Source organism: Ailuropoda melanoleuca, chromosome 3 (assembly GCF_002007445.2).
Source record: "Ailuropoda melanoleuca isolate Jingjing chromosome 3, ASM200744v2, whole genome shotgun sequence".
Taxonomy (NCBI): domain Eukaryota; kingdom Metazoa; phylum Chordata; class Mammalia; order Carnivora; family Ursidae; genus Ailuropoda; species Ailuropoda melanoleuca.
Window position 1 is genome coordinate 10,521,245 of NC_048220.1, and position 19,323 is coordinate 10,540,567.

Genomic DNA, 19,323 nt, shown 5'->3' on the forward strand with positions numbered 1-19,323 from the left:
TGCTGTTTTTGCAAGGCAGACAGCCACCCCTTGTGGCAGGGATGTTCCCCTGTTGGGTCCTTCTGGAGGCTCCCATCAGGGATGGTGGGACAGCGCCATACTGGGAGTGGAGGACCCAGGTCCTGGCCCTCAGACTCTCTTCCCTTTCTGTGCCTCAGCATCCCCCCCACTGTGGGTCTCTGATGGGCTACCACTGCCCTCACACAGGCAAGACTTGGCTCTGCAGGAGAGGGGGTTTCCAGGCGGTCCTCTGACTTCGTTAGGCAGCCAGCTTGAGGAAATGGGGGAGAAGGCATTGGTCGTCTGTGTATTCCGGGGTTCCTTTCCCCACTGTCCTTTAGGGGCTGGGCATGTGGTAGAGCCGGTAGCAAGATTAGAAGTATTCTAGCATGCTCCTCATTAGCTGTCCAGAACAGTCCTTCAGTTATGGCTCTTATTATGCAAGAAAGAGAAACCCCAGTTTGGATTGGCTCACACAAAAGAGAATTTTTTATTAGCTTGCATAACTGGAATGAGATTTAGTTTAGCTGCTCAGTGATGTCAGGAACCCATTTTCTTTTCTATTTTTTTTTAATGTTTTTTTATTATATTATGTTAGTCACCATACAGTACATCCCCGGTTTCTAATGTAAAGTTCGATGATTCATTAGTTGCGTATAACACCCAGTGCACCATGCAATACGTGCCCTCCTTACTACCCATCACCGGTCTATCCCATTCCCCCACCCCCCTCCCCTCTGAAGCCCTCAGTTTGTTTCTCATAGTCCGTAGTCTCTCATGTTTCATTCCCCCTTCTGATTACCCCCCTTTCTTTATCCCTTTCTTCCCCTACGGATCATCCTAGTTCTTATGTTCCATAGATGAGAGAAACCATATGATAATTGTCTTTCTCTGCTTGACTTATTTCACTTAGCATTATCTCCTCCAGTGCCGTCCATGTTGCAGCAAATGTTGAGAATTCGTTCTTTCTGATAGCTGAGTAATATTCCATTGTATATATGGACCACAGCTTCTTAATCCAGTCATCTGTTGAAGGGCATCTCGGCTCCTTCCATGATTTGGCTATTGTGGACAATGCAGCTATGAACATTGGGGTGCATATGGCCCTTCTCTTTACTACGTCTGTATCTTTGGGGTAAACACCCAGTAGTGCAATGGCTGGGTCATAGGGTAGTTCAATTTTTAACTTTTTAAGGGACCTCCACACTGTTTTCCAGAGTGGCTGTACCAACTTGCATTCCCACCAACAATGTAGGAGGGATCCCCCTTTCTCCACATCCTCTCCAACAATTGTTGTTTCTTGCCTTGTCTATTTTTGCCATTCTAACTGGCGTAAGGTGGTAGGTATCTCAGTGTGGTTTTGATTTGAATTAGGAACCCATTTTCTTTCTAATCTGCCCTCTGTGGTCAAGTTTCATCATCAGCTAGCTTCTCTCCTGGTGGTTAAATGTCTGCAGCAATTCTGACTTTGTATGCACAACACACTGTCCAGGAGGAGAGAAACGGCTTCTGGTGACTTTGTGTGTCAGAGCAAGCAACCTTTTCCAGAAGCCCCCAGCAAATTTCTCATGTCTCAGTGCCTAATCTTAAGCCAGTTTATTGACTGTAGAATGTGGCGGTGAGTGGCTAGGTTTGCATCGTCTAAACCAGTCACTTGGGGCACCTGGGTGGCTCAGTCGGTGAAGCGTCTGCCGTCAGCTCAGGTCATGATCTCAGAGTCCTGAGATCAAGTCCCACATCGGACTCCTTGCAGTGGGGAGCCTGCTTCTCCCTCTGCCTGCCGCTCCCCCTGCTTATGTTCTCTCTCTCTCTGAAAAATAAATTTAAAAAATCTTAAAAAAAAAAAACAAAAAACAGTCACTCTATGGCAAAGGGGCTAGGATTACTGTGACTGAGTTGAAATGATCAGGGTAAACCTGAGAGCTAGGGATGGGCTCAGTGTCTCCCTCAAACAGCACGCTGCTCTGCAAGAAGTGATGTTGAGTGGGCCATGGTTGTCTACTGAACAGCCTTCCTTTCACTGTGGTTTTTTCTTTTTTGTTTTCTTCCCCTGTTGCTTCTTACTTGGTGACTGGTGATGGTATGATAATACAGTGAATGGAGCCCTGCATCTTGGATTCCCAGTACCCGCCTGCCCCCATGACAATGACTCAGATGCTATCAGGAAGAACAAGGTCATACCATCCTTGAACCCCAACAGCATTGCAAATCAGGAAGGCAAATTCGCAGAGGTCAATAAAGCATCCCCAAACTATCGTAGACCTGGTCTGGTAAGCGCTGAGCAGTGAGAATAAGAACTAGAGAAAATAAATTACAGGCAGCCCTTCTGTCTATGGTAATTATATGTCCCCATAAAACATTGAACTCCGATATGATTTTTCTTTTAAAACAATGTAATAAGGCCATTTGTTCCTGTAAAGAATACCCTTATGTTTTATAGATATGAGGTTAATTGTCATATCTGGTTATTTTATCTATTGTAATTGATATTACCGGACTCTGGATAATGTAGAATTTGAAACTCCACACGAATAAACAAAATAGAGCAGTGAGTCATATAGGATGTTATTTTGTTTACTCTAGATGATACCTCCAGGAGAATGGCCGTCAAGGTCAGGGGAAGGGACTAGAGCAACATACAAGGGCTCTGGGAGGGGAAAAAGACACAGTGTACAAAGGAAAAACACCACTTTTGGGGCGTGTGGGTGGCTCAGTTGGTAAAGCGTCTACCTTGGGCTCAGGTCATGATCTCAGGGTCCTGGGATCGAGGTCCACATCGGGCTCCCTGCTCAGTGGGGAGCCTGCTTCTCTCTCTCCTGCTCCCCCTGCTTGTGCGCTCTCTTTCTGTGTCAAATAAATAAAATCAGAAAGAAAGAGAGAGAGAGAAAGAAAGAGAAAGAAAAAAGAAAATCACCACTTTCATGCTAAGTAAGTTGGAGGACAAGAGGTATGAGTTTATCTTTGTACATGACATCCATGAGTAGCGAATGGAATTCCAAACTCCAGAGCCTAGTCCCCAGGCGGCCAGTATTCCTGCCACATCCCTGATGGAAATAGACACACGGAAGGCCACGCAGGGCCGAGGAGCCCTTTATTATAGGTGGGCTTTGACCAAAACCCTGATGACGACCTCGAGTGAGCTGGACTACACCTGCAGGTCACAGAAATCCAGTCCAGGACACCAGGCGAGGCTGCAGAAGGATGCAGGCGCCTTGAAGGGCACGATGCTCTGTCACAAAGAGGCTATCCCCCTCCACAGTGGAGGTCTGAGGGGTGGAGCTTCTAGTTAGACCCTTGCATGGTGAACTCTGGACGTGTCGTGTCAACTTCCAGGGTCTGGTTTCTCATTGATGAGCAAGTCTGAGCTGAGGTTGAGCAAGAGGACTTGAAAAGCTTCCCTAAGCCCTGACGTTCTGGTTCTTGGGTTCTGCATAGGGTGTGATGGAGGCATCATGCACATCTGTGCTGGGGTGGAAGGTAGGGAGCTGAAATCCTCTGTGCCAGGACATATGGACACACGGGTGATGGCAGTTTCTGCACTGCGGGCTACAGCTATCTTCAGGAACTACCAAGTGGCTGGACCGGCTGATGGCTGGGTGTGAACGGCTCCAACTTGCGTGTTGTTAGTCGAATACTACAGACCCTGGGCAGAGCCACAGCTCCCTGAATAGAGGGGCTGTTTCCTTAGCCAAGCCCGGCGTGGATGCTGGCCGCCAGGCTTGTGTTCTGTGACGTTCCAGATGTCAGGGGTCTTGCGGGAGCCGTGGACACGGGGCGAGATCAGACGGTGACCACTGCTGGCTGATACTTCTGTTAAAACGTGGTTTCAAAGCCGTGGTCACGTACCTTATCTTGGGACCGGCGAGCCCCGCCATGTTTTTCGATCTCCTGTTTTGTTAAAAGTCCGATTACAAGTGGCCTTGCACGCATTGTGGGTTTTCGGTTTTTAGTGCTCTCATTGCTCAGTTACCCAACTCCCAAACGGTTGGCTCTGGGACTCTACCTTGATGGGAGAGAGGTTGTTTACTTGTGCCGGTATCAATCTAGATAAGCCAGTGGTTCCAAACTCAAATGTCTACAAGAACCGGGTAAGAAAGAGGAATGTGGAAATACTGCTTTCTACAAACAAGTGGAAGTCATGACGCCTGAGGCTGACTTGGAGAGAACGGGTCCCACCCCCAGGCATTGACATTCAGATGAAAAACAAAATTTATCTGGTCCAAGAAAACCCTCTATAGCTGGATTCAGACCTAAGGCTCCCAGTGTGTGATTCCTGGTCTATGAATCAGCGAATGTCAGCTGTCATTTGACGTTTGCTTAGCTTCAGAGATGGCAGATGTTACAGACGGGAGCCCTTTGTAATTTTGTTTCTCAGTAGATTTTAGCTCTTGACCTTAGATGACAAGGCGATCCCTGGGATAAGCAGGCCACCCACCTTTGACCGGCAAATTGGAAATCCTTCTGAAGAAATAACACCCTCGTGAATATTGTTCCCTTGGTTCCTGGGTGTTGGAGGCTGAATCAGTTTAGAGAAGCATGGAGGGAAATCTCATTCAAAACAGTTCTGAGTATTTTACATCATTAAAAATTTGCGTCACTAAAAACAAGGAACCTCCAGCATTTGGAAGACACACTCCTGCCTTGCCACTTGTCTGCTGGGTATATTCACTCCTCTTGGCCTTTTCTCTGAGATTGGCCGGCTTGGGGCTAGGGACCAGAGAGGAATCTGGAACGGGACCAGCTTGGATTTGCTCTTTCCCACCCCTTCCAAGTCTCCCCACAGTCACAGACTTTTCTTTTTTTTTCTTTTTTTTTTTGTTAAGATTTTATTTATTTANCGCCCTGAGCCGAAGGCAGACGCTTAACCGCTGTGCCACCCAGGCGCCCCCACAGTCACAGTCTTAATGTCTGCCTCCCTGCTCTCCCCGCTCCCCAAGAAGGAACAAAGAAAACCAGTGGATTCATTTACGCTCTGAGGTGTGGGTCATCCACAGGCCTTAAGAGACACTTGCGTTTTTCAGAGAACCTGATGGTACAACAGGAAATAGGGCAAAGTTTAGCCAAAAGTCATGCTCCTTTAATGAGAGTATTTCTTGTAGCGCTAACTGGATAATTTGGGGCTGGGAGCCTTCCAGGCACCCCAGAGATAGCCCCTTAGTAGCCCTGCTTCGAGTAACACCTGCCGGACTAGAGGGGCCACTAAGCGTGGAGAGGGGTTTTGGCTTCATCCTGTTTTATTTACGTCGTTCAAACTCCTGTCAGAGTCCATGAAAGTTCCTGCAAATGTGTTTTTGTAAGAAACTGATGGTGCCCAGCTCCCCTGTGTCTGGCCAGTGGGAGAGTTGTGGGGGTTTAAATATTCCTTCAGCAAAGCCACTCAGTTAAAGCCATGCTGAAATTGTGCTCTTCTGAAAAGTGCTTACTCGCCAGAGTACTGTCTCAGTTTCTCCCTTTCTGTGAGAGTTCATCAAGGAATAGTCCACGATTCTTTCTCTACTTCCTTAACAGCAGTTCATCCCGGAACCCCTTGCAATTTGGCTTCTGTGTCTAGCCACATGACTTAGTTGTCTTTTCTCCAAAAATGCCAGTGGCCATCCCATCATCATATCCATTGGCCTTTCTTTAGCTTTCCTTTCTGGTGGGTTGTTTTTTCACCTGTTAACTCTACCAGAAACCATTCTTCCTTCTTTTCTCCCTCACCTCCCCTTCCTTGGCTAATTCCTTCACCCTCAAGTTTTAGCTTAGGCATCCCTTCTTTCAGGAAGCCTTCCCTGATTGACTCCCTCCCCCGGGACTAATTTACATACTTCTCCTACCAGCTTTCATAGCACCCCTTACGTTTTTGCTTTTGCACTTATATTGTATTTTCGTTAGTGTCTTCCCCCTCCCCTGCCAGTACTGTAGGCTCTGTGAGGACAGGTGTCAGTGTTGTCTGATCTGCACTATTTGCTTCGTACCTGTACATGGTAAGTGTTCTATAAGTATTTGCAGACTGAAGAACTGTACAAATGAAGATGGCATCTGAACAGCATCATCTATGGCTTCTTCGAGAGCAGGAAATGAACCCCCGGCTGCCTTCATCAAGCTTTGGTTTTCCCCAGGTCCCTTGGACCTCCAGTTAGTCGATGTAAAGGGATAGTTAGATGCTGTGGATAAAAAGTGACATCTGGCTCTGAGGAAGAAGACCCGTGTCAGGAAATCCTGACCATTCATATTCAACCACTTCCTGACGAGGCAGTAACTCTCTGCATTGTTGTGTTGGACGAGGGATGGCTCCTTGTTGATGAACCCAGTGGAGTGGATGAGTTTTGAGCGTTCTGACCACTAACAGAATAGGAAACACATTGTTCAGAGAACCAGGCAAGGGGGGACTAATGATTTTATCATCACCATGGAGGGAGAGCTCGAATATCTGATAGGCAGTCCTAGAGAAACATTGACTAGTTCTTAAAGGAACTGGTAAGTATTGTGTAGATACAAAAGTGTGTAGACAGTACTGTACTTTTGGGGCCATTTAAGGAGTTTTTAAGATAATTTCAACTATATACAATTTTGCTTAACTGATTTGAGACCCAGTGTCCCTCTTCTCACCTCTGAAAACATGACTCAGCTATGTTAAGAAAAATGCACCTGCTCTGTGGGTCTGGATATCGGGACGGGCTTTCTAGAGCATTTAAGAATGTGAAATCTTGATCACATGCATCCTCCTGTGTCTTGAAGTTGGATAGGAATTGTTGACTGGGTGTAACCACAATGAAAAAGGACAACTTTATTAGCAGGGTTTAGTGAGCAAAAGTAGGTTCCTATCTGTATTACAGAATAGTGTGTTCAGTAATAGTAGTCTGCTTTATAAAAATAATAATAATAATAATAATAATAATGTTCTATAGCCTTTGTTTAGTGAAGAGGAGATATTCGATGCAATCTGTTTTAGAAATATTGTCATCCAAAGCTGTGGCTTTATAGAAGACAGCAGCCCTCCATGGAAGAGCCCAGCTCATGTGGGAAGTTGATCTGATAGAAGTGACTCAAGCGCACCCCCCCCACTGGCTGCCCTGCGCAGACCTCAGACTCTGAGGTGTGAAGTGGGATTCCTCCCCTTCCCCCTTGCCACGGCCGTTCCTCTCTGGGCTTCCCCCTCTTCTATTAATGTCCCTCTTCCTCCAAGTCAGAGCCTCCCAGTCAGCTTGGCTGTCTGACCTCTCTTAACTGCTCTGATGGGGCATATGCTGTGTTTGTCTTGAGATAAAATTTTTGGTTATCCGCTCAATCCCAGACTCTATAGCACAGAGAAAAGTAGCACAGAATAAGGGCAGAGGACCCTCCTTCCTGTCTCAGTCCTAGCTAAGCGACCTTGGTCCAGCCCCTTAATGTCTCTGAGCATCCATCTCCCCATCAGAAGCACATGGAGCCAATAATAACCCAAATTCCTTCCATACAGGATTGTTAACGAGAATCGGGGCAGTATATGCAGACACACTTCAAGAACTAGAAAGCACCACCTTGCTGAGACGTGGTAGGATGGAGATGTGTTCTGTAAATGTGCCTAGCACAAGACTTAGCACATAGTAGGTGCTTGATAAATTATGCCTGATCATATTAAGACAGCTGAATGTAAACAGAAACATCACTTGGTTCTAAACCGGGCTGCCTGTTCAGAATTTGGGGCGATGGCCAACTGGAATATTGCTTCCTTCCTCTGGCCCAGATATCAGGATATTTGGGACTCCCAGGGTTCTGCCTTTTTAAATTCAAAGGTTAATCTCATCCATTAAGCACACAGATGACAAAATTAAGTACGCATTGTGCAACAACGGATCCCAAGTTGGCTCTAGAAAACACAGCCTACTATAAACGCAAACAGCCTCTGAGGGGGAGCTCGTTCCTAAGAGACTGGACTCATAGGATGTTTATCGCCCAAGAGACATTCATGCCTTGAGTGAAGACGTGCCTGGAATTCCCATCTGGGATTTATTAGTGGATATCTTCAGGTGGCCCAGCGCCGGATGTTAGTTCTTCACCTAAAGGAAACAAAATTCCCGCTCTGAGGATGGTGAGGTCCCTGTGCTTCAAAGGTGGGCAGCTGCTGCTGCTACCTTGCTGGCCCTGGAAATTCCCTCCATGGAATGGAATTGGGTTCAGTCCAGCTCACTAGTGGTTCCGAGGGCAACTGCGGGGGGTTTGGTGGGTGGCTGGCTAGGCTTCCTCTGTAAAGATAAGCCCAAGCCATTAGTCGAAGCCTGGACTCCCGTGGCTTCTACCGGGGATGTTTGCCTTTGCTCTTCGCTCTGTGTTTATGAAGATGTTGAAAGGAAGTGCGTCCATTCTGTGCCTGTTGTAAAACAGAAGGTTTGCAGCTGTCAGAGTTATTTTCTTCTTGGCTCTTTATCTGATGCCCTTTTTTTAAACCTGGCAGATTTATGGATTGTTGCAAATCACCAGCGCCAGCTCTTCAGATGTAATGCAAATTTTATTTTGGTGTTTCTTTCTTTGAAGGGCACAGAGATTTATGTACACATTTCCTTGTACTTTACTTTGGAGGGAAGGGGAAATTGAAATTATTCTTACGTGTTGTCGTAATTCAATATGACAAACTGATTCAACGATGATTTTATTAGTGCTATAGTGCCTTCGAACCCTCCAACATGTTCTCCTCCTTTAAAAGGAGGAGGAAAAAACCCACAAGGTGTAATCGTGTATTTTTAGCAGCTTCCAAATCAGCTTCAGAAGACAACGAACATCAAGGTGGTCAACTTCAAGCATAATAGAAGTTCGCTCTGGAAATGTAGGCTCACTGTGGGCTTCCGTAGGCTTTCTGCAGGAATCAGACCTGAGCAAGGTTTTGGGAGCGGTTCATAAAAACAAAAACAAAACCCAAAAAACAAAAAGAACAAAAAAACCCAAAAACAGTGTAACACAGGACAAACAGACCGGCGGCAGCAGCAGCTCCTCCCACAAGGCGGCTTGTGGCTGCAAAGGTGTCATGGTTCGCTGTCATGTTTGTTTCCAGTAATTTCCAGTGAATGAAAACAAGTGTCGAAGTTTCTGAATGAGTACTTTTCAGATCATTCATTTCTACTCGTGGTGGGAAGGGGGGTGTGCATTCATGGTTTTGCCCCTGGTGGCGTCCTGCATCCGTACTTCGTTGCCTTCACCCTCTGGGGGAGAGGGTGGTCTTCCGGCTGGCAGCCTGCGTGCCTCATCCACAGCCCGCGTAGCTCTGTGTCTTGCTGGGTGCGGGGCCCGAGGCAGCCAGGGATGCTGGCAGACACAGACAGCTCTATAGCTAGCCTCCGTGGGCATGTGAAGTGTCTGCCCCTGGGCTCATTGCAGGGAAATCCGCCGACAGCCTGTTAGATTCTACCAGCTGGAGATGATGGTTAGACTAACAGCCATAGGAACGGAGGGAAGAAGGTCTGTCGAGCAAACATTGTGACTGTGGGACTTAGAGGGCTTAGAAATAAGGGGAGACAGAGCAGCCTAAGTCAGGGACCGTGGGAGGATTCTAGCCACCGTTGCCTAAGTGAGAAATAATTTAATATCGTGAAGAAAATCAAGATGCTTTGTGTGTGTGTGTGTGTGTGTGTGTGTGTGTGTGTGTGTGTGTATGTGTGTGTCGATGCTGGTCGTGGGAGGGGGGTTCTGTCTGTGCCTTCAGATGGAAGGATACTCCTGGACAGGGGGAACCCAAGAAGTCATCCAAGTATGCAGGCCCTTCTGGCAGCCAGAAATGTGTAGGCAGGAGCAAAAGTTCTGACAGTATTCACCTGTGGACCCCTTAGTGTCTCTGTATTTTTTTTCACATCATTTTCTTGGACACAAGGGCTACCTCACAGTTCCATTTGTTAAGTGCTTAGGTCTAAAGAACTTACTTTGTCTTTCTGTACGAATAACCTGGTAGCTGTGTGGAAAACATGATAGGTATAAATCGAAAGATAAAAAAAGAATGCTTGTATTTCATTCTTCACCACAGTGACTCATGGAATGAGTGCCCCTGTGGGGCCTTGCGTGGTTCAGCCAGGATCCAATCGGAAAACACGATAATTGGAATGAGGAAAATTTAATATAAATAAAATGAATTAGGAATATAGTAGGTGGCTCCTCAAAAGATTAAAAATAGAAAATCACTGTACAATCTAAAAATTCCATTTCTGGGGATGTACCCCAAAGAACTGAAAGCAGAGACTTGAACAGGTCTTGGTACCACCCATGTTCATAGCAGCATTATTCACAAGGGCCCGGTTGCCCACTGAATGGTCCGTGAATGAACAAAATGTGATATGTGATATCTACATGCAATAGACTATCATTCATTCTTTTTTTTTTTTAAAGACTTTATTTATTTGTGAGACAGAGACAGCCAGCGAGAGAGGGAACACAAGCAGGGGGAGTGGGAGAGGAAGAAGCAGGCTCCTAGCAGAGAAGCCTGATGTGGGGCTTGATCCCATAACACCAGGATCACGCCCTGAGCCGAAGGCAGACGCTTAACCGCTGTGCCACCCAGGCGCCCCGACTATCATTCACTCTTAAAAAGGAAGGAGATTCTGGCACAAGCTACAACATAGATGAACTTTTGGGACATTAAGTGAAATATGGCAATCACACAGAAAACAAATGCTCTGTAACCCCACTTACGTGGGATGTCTGTAGTGGTCAGGTTCGGAGACAGAAAGTAGAACGGTGGTTGCTGGGGACTGAAGGGAGGAGAGAATGGAAAGTTAGTGTTTAATGAGTACAGAGTTTCAGTTTTGCAAGATGAAAAGAGTTCTGGAAATGGGTGGTGGTAAGGGTTGTCCAGCAATGGAAAGGCATTTTGTACAACTGAACTGTACCCTTAAAAATTATTAAGATGGCAAATTTTATGTGATGTACATTTTACCACAATTAATAATAAAAAAGAAAACATTCAAAAGAAATACTTTAATGAGGACTAGCTAGCCAGTGAAGAGAATTGTTAAGAATAGAGGAATAGCTAATGTGGCAACCACTTACCATGGGTTCAAGATAGAGCACCAACCGTGAGCATCCCTGTTGTTCCTTGATGGAGAGAGGATGGCTAGCCTCAGCTCCTTGGATGGCAGAGAAGTCGCCATAGCGCCATGCTGGTAGAACTTGCTGGAAATCCATCCACTAGGATGCTGAGGAAATCTGTCTGTGGGGAGGTTTTTCGAAAGAACACACCAGAACCAAGAAGGGAAAGTTTTTCTTCCCATAATGTCTCTACAGTGCACCCCACTGACAAAGCTTAGAATTGTGCTGGCTGACGAAAGAGAAAATGTATTCCAAGTCCTGTCTTTCTTTTCAGGTGATGAAGGGCAAATTTGGGGCTGTTGGGCAATAGATTGATCCCTGGCCAACTCACAACTTCTCAAACCTTGAAATCAGATTGGATCTCACTACCCTAATTTCCTGTCTTATGTACTTTTTTAATATAATACTCGCTTTTTATCACAGCAACTGCCAACAGCCTAGCTTTGCAAAGAAATGATGTCATGAAAAGAAATGTAACACAATCTAATGTTACACTGTGAACTTGCTCGAAGTAGTCATTCATACAGTTTCTGAGAGATGTTGAATAATGCTTTGTTTTCCTCAAAAATTTAAAATATCCTGTGACACCCCTGTGAGCTTGCCCTCGGCACCATGGCATACAATTTGGAGATCTTGGGGCTAAAATTATGAGTCTGTTTCAACAACTCTGACCACACCACTCTAACATCTGAGAATCTAAGGTGCCAGTTTGGTTAAGAGGACAGAAGACCCACGGGTAAAATAAAAACTGTCTGGGGTAATATTATTTTTGAAAGCCTCTTAGGAAGTTACCAGATTGGAGAATAACATATCACTCCCCAGTAAGTAAAAGACGTACTGTCTAAGTGTTTCCTCGACCACTGGAATGGGTTGCGAGATGAAATAGCTGGCTTGTCTTCGGAGGCACTTTGATGTGGAAAAAACACATACTCTTAAATACAACATTCACCATCAGTGCCTGAGATGCTCATGGTGTGAGGAGACCATACAGAGACGAGAGTCAGGGAGGGACCAGCCAGTTCCCAGCTCTATCTCAGCCTTGCTCTGGGTCATAAAGTCATTATATGGAATGACAGCAGATGCCTTTCGATGGTGGCGTTTTCTCTCTCTCTTTTGGGCTGATTATACGTAGTTAAAATTGAGAAAGTTAAATGGCATATGATGGCACGTTCCTGAATTCAGTAGGCAGAATTCTGTTGGAGTAGATTTTCAGATTAAGAAAGGTATGAGCTTTAGCCCTCTTCTGTTTCTGCTGGGAAACGTACGGGTTCTGTAAGACCTTTTCTCGTTAGATGGACACCCTGTTCATATTAGCAGTTTCCCAGAAAAGGTATTTATTTTGGTGACATCTCCAACTTGGTGAATCATAACAATTTCATATTTCTATAGCTCTTCTTTAAGGAGAAGCTGAATGACTGAAGTGTTGCAACCTGACCTGTTCCGATGGAAAAACTGACCCATTCCTTTCAGTGCTACCTGCAAAACAGCCTTCCCCCCCCCACCCCCCGTCCCCACCAAACCCTGTTTGGATAAGTTCTGCTTTGATTCACATTTTTACCACCTGCTGAGTCTGTCTGTTGGGTTTCAGCCCCGGCTGCTTTCACCAGGCAAGCCTGCCCAGCCCTGGGGCTCCGCCTACCAGCCTTTCTGACTCTTAAACAGTGTCTAGTTGGCACAGATGATCATTTAATAGCCATTCTGCCTGTGTCAGAAACTCAATGTCAAAATCAAATCAGGACAACTTGGAGCGGATTAGACTTTCAAAAGGATCTCAGGCCAGGAGTCTATGTATGGTCCAAATTCTACATATGAGGCACGACTTTTGTTTCCTTGTGGATTTCACATTTTGTTCGGAAACCGGAGTAAAGCCTCTTAACTCCTCAGATGTAATTAACCGACCTGTCTTGGCAGCATTTTCTACGGCCTTAGAATGAGCGCGTGGAAGAGAAAAGAGATGATCACTGCCGCCGTCTCATCCAGAGCGGCTTGCTTCTGAATTCTTCTCCATAACCAGTAACAGATGTGTGGCTGGCACTGGAAAATTGCATAACTGTCTCCACATTGCATTCAACTGCCATCCACTATTGCCAATACGAGGGGGATCTCCCCAGGGTTGTTAAAAAAACAATCCAGTTTAAAAATCTGTGTTTTTCGGGGCATCTGGGTGGCTTAAGCAACCGACTCTTGATTTCAGCTCAGGTCATGATCTCAGGGTCATGAGATCGAGCCCTGCATCAGGCTCCGCACTGAGCTTAGAGCCTGCTTGGGGTTCTCTCCTCCCTCTGCCCTCTTCCTCTCCCGCTCTTGCTCCCCCCCCCCACCAAAAACCCCTATCTTTATCTTGTTAAAGAATTATTTCCTTGCTGGAAGGTGTAAAGGCAGTGGTTAGAGTGGCAGTAATTTGACAATCACTGCTCTTGAGTTGCAGTTTATTATAAGGAGGAACTTCCTAATGATCAGAAAAGAGTAAGTCTCTGCCTAGAGGTCAGCAAGGAGAGTTTGGATGAATGCTTATCACCTGGGATGTGGGTAAGAGATTGCTTCACCAGCAAGTTAGAGGATTAGAGCAGTGAGCTCCAAGGTTACCTCCAAATCAGAGTTGCTGTGACTATGATTATTGATCACTTTTTCCTCTTGCTGCTTTTCCGGAGGAAAGACAGAAATTCATGGGTCCAGTGTGACATGATGCCTTTCAGGCTCAGCCTCACTCTTGCCTTACATCTTCCTGTTGAATCCCTTCAGTCACCCCTCTCATGTTATCCCTGTGCTGCCCTGTAAGGAAGTTCAGTCCTTCTGTATTCACCTTCTCTCGCTGGACCCGACACGTTAGATCGCCATTCCTATCTGGAATGTCTGTAGGGCCAGCATTTAGGGCTTCCGGATACATGTTCCACACCTAAAACAACCTGGCCTCATTCACGAAAGTATTCAGGAAAGAGGTGAAGGGGGATTTCAGAATTTTCAGCGCTTTGTCACGTTCCTGCCTCATTTCACTATTGTTTCTCCTCTGTTAAGTAAGTGGCATGAAACCCATTTTATAGATGGGCAAACAGAAGCCCAGAGAGGTTCATTGGTTTGCCCATGTAAAAAAAAATTTTTTTTTAAGATTTATCTTAGAGAGCAAGAGAGAGAACGAGGGGCTGCCAGAGGGGAGAGGGAGAGAGAATTTCGAGTAGACTCTACACTGAGCACAGAGCCCAACATCGGGCTTGATGTGGGGCTCCCTAAGGGGCTCGATCTCACGACCCTGAGGTCATGACCTGAGCCCAAACCAGGAGTCAGTCGGTCGCTTAACCGGCTTCACCACCCAGGCATCTCTGGCTTGCCCATTTTTAGCAGAAAAGTGAGAGGAGAAGGAATAGGACAAAACCATCCTAACAGCCAGGAGTCCGTGCTTCCTGGGTTTATGGTGATCTGCCCAGTTCTCCCCCACCGAGCCTGGTGGTCTTTCTCCTGCTCTTGGCAGCCTCATAGCCCAACAGCTTTAGTTAGGGTCCTGACCGAACTTTTAATTAAGAAAAAAAAATGGTAGTGGTTTCATGTAGCTGAATAAATAGAAGCTATTGAACTTACAGCTTATTTAAAGCTTCGAATATCAGGAATGGAGTAACTTTCATTTGAGCCTGCGATCTAAGCATTCAGACAGAGCGAGCTGAGCAGTCTATGCTAGCATGCTGATCAGCTCAAACTCTGGAAACTTCCCAACGTGGCCGTCTTTGAGTTACCCTTCTGCAAACTAAGGGACTCGAATTTTGCATGAGTCGTTTCATGGAGTGAGAAAGTCTAGAGAGAGGACACAGGAGGCCTAGACTGCATTGACTGCAGTCTGAAGAACACGACTACTTTGTTTTGTGATCTTGAGCAAATCATATAACCTCCCTTTCTTTAATGACTTACCTGTAAAATAGGTATGATGACCCAAGGGAGATAATTGGGAAGTCTGAATAAAATATATATATTTTTTAGGGACGCCTGTCTGGGTAGCTCAGTCAGTCAAGTATCTGCCTTCAGCTCAGATCATGATCCCAGAGTCCTGGGATCGAGTCCTACATTGGGCTCCTTGTTCAGCGGGGAGCCTGCTTCTCCCTCTGCCTGCTTGTGCTCTCTCTCTGGCAAACAAATAAATAAATAATATCTTTAAAAAAATCTTTTTTAAATTAAAATTTATGTAAATACATGGCAGCATTGCTCAGTATTATAAAAGAAAGACCATGCATCATACATTCTGCAGATAATATTTTCACGCATGATTTTGACTGCGTGTGTGTGTGTGCGTGTTTAATCATCTGCTGAACACTTTTGAGCAAGAAAGGAAGATTTCTTTTTTTTTTTTTAAAGATTTTATTATTTATTCGATAGAGATAGAGACAGCCAGCGAGAGAGGGAACACAAGCAGGGGGAGAGGGAGAGGAAGAAGCAGGCTCACAGCAGAGGAGCCTGACGTGGGGCTCGATCCCATAACGCCGGGATCACGCCCTGAGCCGAAGGCAGACGCTTAACCGCTGTGCCACCCAGGCGCCCCAAGAAAGGAAGATTTCTTAGAAGAAAAATAACACAAACAACGAAAGCCGAGAAAGCAGGACTATCCCAGATGTACTGCTGTCCTCACACATGCTCACCTCGGACGTCCGCACCCTTTCCACTCCCTCAGAATTATCCATTCACACCCCGAGCCTTAGTGAGGATGAAGGACTTGCTGACGGTGTCCCCGGGGTAGAACACAGGTCCTGGGAGGCAGCTTTCCCCTTCCTCCATGGCCACACTCAATCTCGGTGGAGCTTTCTTGATTCACAGCAGTTCTGTGCCCCATCCCCCTGCTCCCCGGCCTCATTGCAGCACCCAGCAATGTCTAAGCACCTGGGTGCGTGACCTCTGCTCTCATGTAAGTGCCCCCTTCTCCGTTTCTGGTAAATAAAAATTTTCTCAAGGCAAGGAGACCGGGATCACCAGGCCCCGGAGGGGGCGGGGGTGCGGTGGGGAAGGAGAGGGCTCTGGAGAGACACCCATGGAGCCTTACCTCTTTTTCGGAGGGTGAGATACAGAAGAGTCTGAGAAGGTTAACAAGCCTGCAAAGCCTGCAGCCCCATCCAGGTGAGACCAAGAACACAGCCCTTTCCTGTGTGTGAGGGGAGAGACCGAAAGCCGACTAACTGTACGTGTAGATACGGAAGTCTTCCAAAGACTTTCCAGGGTGTGGACGTAAGTAATGCAGGAAGAGTTGAGGAAGGCTTCAAAATCATATAGAAGAAAGCCACTTTTTATGCTAAGGAGACAACTTTTTTTTTTTTCTGACCTAAAATGTCATATGTACCTATTTAGCTACTTGTCGGCAGGGTAGAAATAAAAAGTATTAATACAGTGCATGTTGCTGTGACCTGGCGTTCTTGTGACCTGGGAGTGTAGGTCTGACTCATTTATACTCATATATACTCATTTATATTTAGTATTTTTCACTGCAGAGAATTTACAGCCTTGCTGAATGTGAGTAGAGTTTGTCACCTCCTGAAGAAACCTCATCTTCTCTCCCCAGTTCTGCTGGTCTTCTCGTTTGTGTGATCCAGAAAACATGCCGATCTTCCTGTTCTTAATACACATCTGGACAGCTATGAGCCAAAGACCCCAAAGTCTAAGCTTTCTTTTATTTAAAGACGGCTTTTTTTTTTTTTTGAGGTGTAATTTAGGAGATTTTTCTGCTGTTCTGTGATAAAATTCAGCGAAGTGGTGGAATTAATAAACGTTACTTAGAATCAAGGTCACTTGGAAGGTTGAGTTATGTAGATCTGTGGTCAAGATTACCCAAATTAGGGGTGCTTGGGTGGCTCAGTCAGTGAAGCGTCTGCCTTTGGCTCAGGTAATGATCCCAGGGTCCTGGGATCGAATCCCCCAGTCGGGCTTCCTGCTCAGGGGGGAGCCTGCTTCTCCCTCTGACTGCTGCTGCCCCTGCTTGCTCAGTCTCTCTCTCTCTCTCTCTCTCTGACAAATTTTAAAAAAAAGAAGAAGAAGATTACCAAACGTACACCACTAAGCTCCAGATGGACAGGTCCCATTTGCATGTGATACATACACATATTTGATAATGCCCGAATGAATGAAAAAACCATCAGAATCTTAGGCAACCTTTTACCTCTGCCATCTTGGCACAGAAGGGGGAGATCCACTATTAGACACGAGTAGACGTTGAACCTAGTATTTGAGTGCAGTATGGTATTAACTGAGAAGTGCTGCTAACTTAATCGCTATTTTGTATCGGCTGGTCTATGATGATTGTTGGTGTGACTTGTAAACAGATTGCCAGTCTGAAGCAAGTTGGAGTGTTTCTTAAATTTTCAAGAGTGAACAGATTCTGCCTACAGGAGGTAAATCATTATAAGGTAGAAGAGCCTTATTCTCTGGGGGCTAAAAAGTGACCCATCCCCTTCGGAACAAAAGCTGAGCAAAACCAAGATGAAGTGACCCACGGAGCATAGATCAGAAGTGACAGGCAAGGAAGCCCCGGAGAATCAGCTGCCCTTGGGCTTCAGTTTGCAGGCTGGAGCCCTGGGGCCGTGTCATTTGCCCAAGGTTATACTGGTGACTGAGGCATGTCCTTGTCCACATACAGTCTTTTAAAATAAGCTGAGCATTCCTTGGTCTTGAGCCAGAACAGGACACCGTTGCCCAAGGTGACCGCTGGATTGCATTTAAATAACTAAAAAAGGCTTTTTCCAGGTTTCTTGAGGATCAGGTGAGTGTTCAAAGATGAGTTGCTAAAATGACTCTAAATTGAATTACAAGGCTGCCCTGGCAGGAGTGGGACTGTTCATGCAGCAGTCCTTCTCCTTGGCTGACCTGAGAGCCTTTTTGTGAATCCGATGTGAAAACAAGCAGCACGTTAGGGTCACGTGTTTAAGCACATCTCATGTGGTTCGTCCGTAATTGGACTTGCAAAAGGACTTTTAATAAGTAATTCTGAGGAGGGCGCGTTCTGAAGGAAGAGGGTGAAAGGGAGCCCTGCATGCAGCGGGTGCGGCTTGGAATTTGGGTTGTCTGAATCTGCATAATCATCACCTTGAACAAGGTGTTGCGTCTTAGTCCACTTATAGCTGAATGGGAGGTATCTTATCTGTGTGGCACATGGCCCCGCTGAGGTCCTGTAGGGCTCCTGGTGGCCATCTCTGGGCTGCGGGGAGGGAGGGCGAGGGCAGATGATGTATGTAGGTGGGAGGGCTCCCAGAATGATGCCTTGGACAGGACCAGAAAGGTCGCTTCTTCCTGGTGAGGGAGCATATCTCTGCATTCAAAATGATCACGTCTCCTTTGGAGGTTTGAGGTCACTGAGTAAAGGTATGGATCTTCGCCGTTCCTGACCCGGAATGTGAGGCAGAGGGAACCACGCAGTTAACAGTGACTTTCAGAAGGGTGCACACTGTTACCCTTTTGGTGGTGAGGTCACTTTTCAAGTGGCTCCGCAGCACTGATATTTTCCAGATGTTTCTCCCCTTCTCTCCTCTCGATTGGCTATGTCTTTCTCTCACCATCCTGCCCTTTCACTGAAATTGAGATAAAAGTCTGCTTAGGGTCTTAGGCATGTTAGAATCACTCAGCAGTGGGAAGTGATTTAATATCTAGGCCTAATAAATATTAATATTTATAATCACTTTTACTGCTTGTGACTTGCATAAATCCGTTTTTCCCCACTTGAACCCAATATTGAAGTAAAACAACTGAGCATCTGTTACAAAAATTTACTTTTAATGGTGCAATAGTTAGTAATAATCTGTGTAGGACTTCTGGTTTTCAAATCCCTTTTTGCTTGTATTACCTTATTTCATACCAAACATAAATCTGTGAAGTAAATACTTTTAATCCTCATTTTACATGTGAGGGGAAGGGGGGCCCAGAGAGATTAAAGAATTTGCTCAAGGTCATAAAAATGATAAATTTTCATTCAGGCTCTTTAAATCCATATCTTTTGTGTATTCTTTTCACAAAATTTAGATCCTACTGTCTACTCTTGTTTTTTTGCCCATATAAAAATGGGAAATGAGGAAAAAGAAAGCAGTTGGGAAATCAACTTAGGAAAAGAATATAACTTTTCTTAAAATTCCCGAATCGACCTTTCAGGTGCGTTCTTAGAGGATCTTTTGCCTGAGATTGGTGATGGAATTAGTGCTGTGCAAACTACCACCATAAAGACAGGCGCCGCAGTGTCAGCTCCGTTCCTCCCTCCTCGGAGTATAAAACCAAGGTTTGGCAAAGTCAAGACGCCTACCTTTCAGCGGGTTGTAAGAGCCAGGGCATCGGACCTGAGGG

General features: G+C 45.8%; 1 protein-coding gene across 3 annotated transcripts in view; it reads left to right on the plus strand.

The window, feature by feature from the left end:
- Nucleotides 1-19,323, plus strand: part of TNFAIP8 (TNF alpha induced protein 8) — a 111,730-nt gene that overhangs the window by 56,096 nt on the left and 36,311 nt on the right. The window lies entirely within an intron of this gene.